The sequence below is a fragment of the Oryzias latipes genome, chromosome 2, assembly GCF_053564925.1.
Source record: "Oryzias latipes strain Hd-rR chromosome 2, Olatipes_Hd-rR_3.1".
Taxonomy (NCBI): domain Eukaryota; kingdom Metazoa; phylum Chordata; class Actinopteri; order Beloniformes; family Adrianichthyidae; genus Oryzias; species Oryzias latipes.
Genome location: NC_136238.1, coordinates 24,601,454 through 24,607,154, shown reverse-complemented (window position 1 = coordinate 24,607,154; position 5,701 = coordinate 24,601,454). Strand labels below are relative to the sequence as shown.

General features: G+C 39.7%; 2 protein-coding genes across 5 annotated transcripts in view; both read right to left on the bottom strand.

The window, feature by feature from the left end:
• The window catches only part of LOC144986719 (NLR family CARD domain-containing protein 3-like), a 674,722-nt gene that overhangs the window by 603,582 nt on the left and 65,439 nt on the right, over window positions 1–5,701 (bottom strand). The gene's annotated exons all lie outside the window — the stretch shown is intronic.
• LOC144987033 (uncharacterized) overlaps window positions 1–5,701 on the bottom strand; it is a 95,671-nt gene that overhangs the window by 67,214 nt on the left and 22,756 nt on the right. The gene's annotated exons all lie outside the window — the stretch shown is intronic.

Genomic DNA, 5,701 nt, shown 5'->3' with positions numbered 1-5,701 from the left:
GTCAGAAGTGTGGAGTCTTTCCCACAGTGTGGGTTTCTGCTGTTTGTTGCTTCTCTGCTGGTTCCAAAGCTGGACTCTGTTCCAAAAAAGTTCAAGGGTAAATTAATTGATGTTCCACACTATTGGAATTTGCATGGAACTTTAAATATGAAGGACTGCATTCACTGTGAAACACGTATTTATTCAAAGACGTGAGCATAAAATGACTTTTAAGGAGAATAAATGTTTAAACTTCTAGACTAGATGGAGACTGAAGCATTTTTCTTTTTTAAAATCTGTGAAAAATATCACATTTATCTAAAAATCAGAATCACACTTTAGAACAACTGTTTTTCCTGTTTTTATTGGACTAATGTTCATCTGCTGAGCAGAAAAATCTGATGTTGAAGTGAACTGTTTACTTTTTTTCACGAGTTTGTTCATAAAACCCAATTTGTGTGCAGTAGAGACAGCCGTTATAAAGCCTTATATATCTTATAACAGGTTTAATAGTATAAAATATAACCAGTGTGTTTGTGACTGAAAGATAGAATGAGAGAATCTCCTCTCTGCTGTTTGGACACTTTGACCAGCAGAGGGCAGCAGAACTTTCAGCAACTCTGGATCTGATCCCACAAAAACAATCCATGGATGATCAGATTTCAGAAGATTTGAAGGATCAAAGACAAAGATGTTCTGAAGAGAAGATGTGAGAAGAAAGTCCAGAATGAATCCACTCTGACTTCTCCTCATGTCTCTGAAGCTTGTGTCTTCATGTCTTCACCTCAGAGTTTCTTCTGGATTCCATGTGGATCAATAATATTGATCATGTTCTGTTGTCATTTTCCATCAGAACTTCAGGCTTTTCTCTGCTGATGATCTCTGAGCTGAACTTCTTGGAGGAATTCCTGAATCTGGGATTTGGAGCAAACAGTCAGAACAAAGGAGGTTTCCATTTCTTCTAAGCTCTGCCAGAAGAAAAGAGCTGAAGCTTGAAGCTGAAGCAGCATTTGCTCAGAGAATCTGTCCTCCAGACCAACAAGTCCCACCACAGCCTTGAAGACGTTTCCAGAAGCAGCAGCAGACTGTGTTCCCATGACGATGCGGAAGTCAGCTGCTGCTCTGCAGGAGAAAGTCTGCAGCTCCTCAGTCAGGAAGCTCTTTCAAGCTCGTGCACATCTGTCAGTGCAGCAGCAGAAAGCCTGTTTCCCTGCAGGAAGTCTGAGACTTTTCAAAGTAAGAGCCTCATGTTGGCAGAGATGGGTTGGATTCTTTGATGCTCCAGTGTCTTTTGGATTCAGGATGAGTTCATGCAGATCTAGAAATCCCACCATGATGATCATCTTTGAGGAATTTCAAAATAAAAGACTTACAAACACCACAATCACTGCTGGATGATAAATACATTTACTCTTTATTTTCTGTCAATAAGTAATATTTATCAATGAATCCTTGATTGTAAACGATGGATCTAAAGTTGAAAAGAAGTCAAAGTGCTGACTCAGCACAGATCAAAGGAGACACAGATGATTTCCTGGAATGAAGAAACCATCAAACATCATGATGTGATCTGGAACTGAGCTGTTCTCCAGAAGATCCTCCCAAACATGGAAACTGTTGCTGCAACACGTGAAGGTTTGGTTCTGTTGCTAGTGAGATCTGATGGATCAGAACCAGACTTCTGTCAGCTGGAACTGGGGCTTCTTCCAGACCATGTGGCCTAATGGACAAGGTGTCTGAGTCCGGATCAGAAGATTGAGGGTTCAAGTCCCTTCATGGTTGGATTTAGATAATGTTCTTTACCAGAGAACTTGGCATTTAGCAGTCAGGGGGAGAGAAGTATGGAAGCGATTATGTAGCATAAATAAAAAGCAAAGTCAAAACCAGAAATGCTTTTTCATTTTCAAAATGAAGCTGCATTTTTTGACTCAAAAATATAATGAAAAAGCAATACTTCAAAATGCTTTTTCATTTCCTTCCTCAACACAGCTTATTCTGTCACTTAATTAAAATTAAAATGAAAATGGTATTTGACATTTCATTTTCAAGACGTTCCATGGTAAATGTGTAGCATAATTCATTTAGAAATGTCTAATTTGACATTTTAAATGAATTAACAGAAATGCTTTTTAAGTTTCAAAATGAAGCTGCATTTTTTGACTCAAAATTAAAAAGAAAAAGCAATATTTCAAAATGCTTTTTCATTTTATACCTAAAACCGCTTATTCTGTGTCATTATTAAAACCAAAATGCAAAGGGGGGATTGAATTTGCATTTTCACATCCACCCTGCGCACCTTGTCGCAATATTCATTTAGAAAAAGCATTAGCAGAGGGGAGGCGGGGCGATGACGTCACTGCTTTCTCCTGCTGACTGACACACACACACGCACCAGGAGCAGACTGTGTTAGCGGCAGAGACGAGGGTTTTGTGATGGTTGTGAACTTCTGATGAGTTTCCACAGCTTCTCAGGACTACATAGCAGCATGTCCGCCTTCTGCGGTCCTCCTCTGACGCACCGCGGACAAGCTTTGTTCTTCGGACCGCCAGCTGCCTTCGCACAGCGGAGCGCGAAGCTCCGATGATCGCTGAAGGCGAAAATGCTGCTGCGATCTGAGAAACCATCATATGAATTTGTGTTTCCAGTGGTGTCCAGAACAAAATAAAGACTGATGTCATTCACAGATATTTACACCTTGATCTGCAGCTTCGCGTTGAATTTGCTGTTTGATGACAGCTGGAGCTCCATCAACAGATAGCAGATTTCTCGATGCTAAACGTTGCCGGTTGGACCAAAAACACTAACTCAGCGCGAAGCTGCAGGAGACTATCTTCATCATGTGCTTTTACTACAGTTATGATTATATTTTACGGCCTGCTCCGCTCGATCATATGTTTTTAAATCCGTGCGGTCAGACGACGCTAAAGTTGGCTTACGATTCACAGCTTCTGATTCGCGAGGGAGCTGAAGGAACATTCTGCTGCATTTTTTACATTAAGATCACCTAAAACCGGGTCCTGTTCAAAAACCGCTGGACCTGGCCAGCTCAAACCTGGATTCCTGGATCTTAATAAATCAAACAGCAAATTCACCGCAAAGCTGCAGATAAATTTGTATGTGGGAATTACATCAGTCTTTATTTTGTTCTGGACACCACTGGAAACACAAATTCATATGAAGGTTTCTCAGATCGCAGCAGCATTTCCGCCTTCAGCGATCATCGGAGCTTCGCGCTCCGCTGTGCGAAGGCAGCTGGCGGTCCGAAGAACAAAGCTTGTCCGCGATGTGTCAGGAGGAGGACCGCAGAAGGCGGACATGCTGCTATGTAGTCCTGAGAAGCTGTGGAAACTCATCAGAAGTTCACAACCATCACAAAACCCTCGTCTCTGCCGCTAACACAGTCTGCTCTTGGTGCGTGTGTGTGCGTCAGTCAGCAGCCGGACACACAGAGAGAGCAGTGACGTCATCGCCCCGCCTCCCCTCTGCTAATGCTTTTTCGAATTGAATATTGTGACAACTTGCGCGGGGTGGATGTTAAAATGCAAATGCAATCCCCTCTTTGCATTTTCGTTTTAATTATGACACAGAATGAGCGGTTTTAAGTATAAAATGAAAAAGCATTTTGAAATATTGCTTTTTCTTTTTAATTTTGAGTCAAAAAATGCAGCTACATTTTGAAAATTAAAAAGCATTTCTGTTAATCCATTTTAATTGTCAAATTAGACATTTCTAAATGAATTATGCTACACATTTACCATGGACCTTTTTGAAAATGAAATGTCAAATACCATTTTATTTATCATTTTAATTAAGTGACAGAATAAGCTGTGTTGAGGAAGGAAATGAAAAAGCATTTTGGTGGATTGCTTTTTCATTATATTTCTGAGTAAAAAAATGCAGCTTCATTTTGAAACTTAAAAAGCATTTCTGTTAATTCATTTAAAATGTCAAATTAGACATTTCTAAATGAATTATGCTACACATTTACCAGAGAACTGTTTAAAAATGAAATGTCAAATACCATTTTAATTTTAATTTTAATTAAGTGACAGAATAAGCTGTGTTGAGGAAGGAAATGAAAAAGCATTTTGGTGGATTGCTTTTTCATTATATTTTTGAGTAAAAAAATGCAGCTTCATTCTGAAAATGAAAAAGCATTTCTGGTTTTGACTTTGCTTTTTATTTATGCTACATAATCGCTTCCATAGAGAAGAACTTTCTGACAGGAAACATAGTCAATTATCTGACATCCAGGATTCATTTCTTTCTTTGTTGTCCTTTCAGACTCACTGGAATCCAGCTGCTGTGGTAGAGTATCCTTGTTGAAGCTTAATGTCTTGTTTGTCTCTTTCATGTTGGTTGATCTCTATGGTTTTCTCTGTGTGGTCAGAAGGTGACGATAAAGGAAACATCCAGTTTCTGCACACGTTACTTTTAGGCTAATGCTGAGTAAACAGAGAAAACATCTCTGATCTGATTGGACCAAAGCATGTTAGTGACGTCCACAGTGGTTCCTGCTGTGAAGATCTGTTTTCCTGTTTGTGGATGAAGAGAACAAACGTAGCAGTTCTGTAGCAGGTCAGTACTCTGCGTTGTGGCCGCAGGAACCTCGGTTCAAATCCGGGTCACAGCAATATGTTCAGACCAGGAGTCTCACTGATGCAGACTGATTGATAGAATGACTCATGAGGTCATTTGAGTTCATCTGCTGCTGATTACCTGGATCAGGTGTGTTTAGCCAATAAGGAGCTTTAATGGTAGGTTAGATTGGGGGGGGGGGCAAATATTTTAACTCGGGGGGGCACATTGGGTTCTTAAATGAAATAGAAGGGCCGGACCAGAAGCAGATGCGTGGAGTGAGAATGATATAACATGGAATGTAGATGAAAACATTTGGATTGAAAATTATATATTTTAAAACAGAATATTCTAGATGTTTTAGTTTAGAAATAATATAATAATAAACTTTTGTTCCAATTTTAGATCTCTTTTTTATTGTGAAGCCCTTTGGTACCTTGAGGGAGTTGTAAAGTTCTATATGAATACAGTTTCATTCATTCATGATCCTTTTAATAAAATACATAACATTATTTATGAAATAAAACAATGACCAAATAACACTATGATTTTCAAAGACAAAAATTCAGGAAAAATATACATTAAAAAATAAAATCAATAAATCATCTGACTTGAATCCTCAACCTTCCAAACCCTTAACTTCCAAACGGGTTTATCTAAGACAATCTGATTGTTTTTCATTTGACTTTCTATGAACTTTCTGTTTCATCTTTGAGGATTTGGACTTTTGAAAGACTTTTAGCTGCAGTTTCATCCTTTGAACCAGATGGATCTGAATCTAGAGTCAAAGATTCTAAGGAAATCATGGATTCACAGACATTTGATTGAATTGACAACACTGACAACATTTGTTTGGAAGAAAGAGTGACCTTTGACCCCTCCCTCATGTGTTCCACATCCAGCTGCAGACACACCACTACAGCTCACATTCCACTTCTGATCCAGCAGTTAGAACCAGAGCCTGCATTTGCAGCAGGTTCCAACCCACTGACCACTGATCCACACAGGGGGACGTCCTAAGGGGCGGAGTCAGCCACTGGAGAGAGCAAAAAGGAGAAATGGGGGTCACTCTGGGCCTCTCTGTGTCTGGACCTTCAGAGGGACAGTGGTTTGGTCCAGAACACGGATGCTAAACTAGCTCTC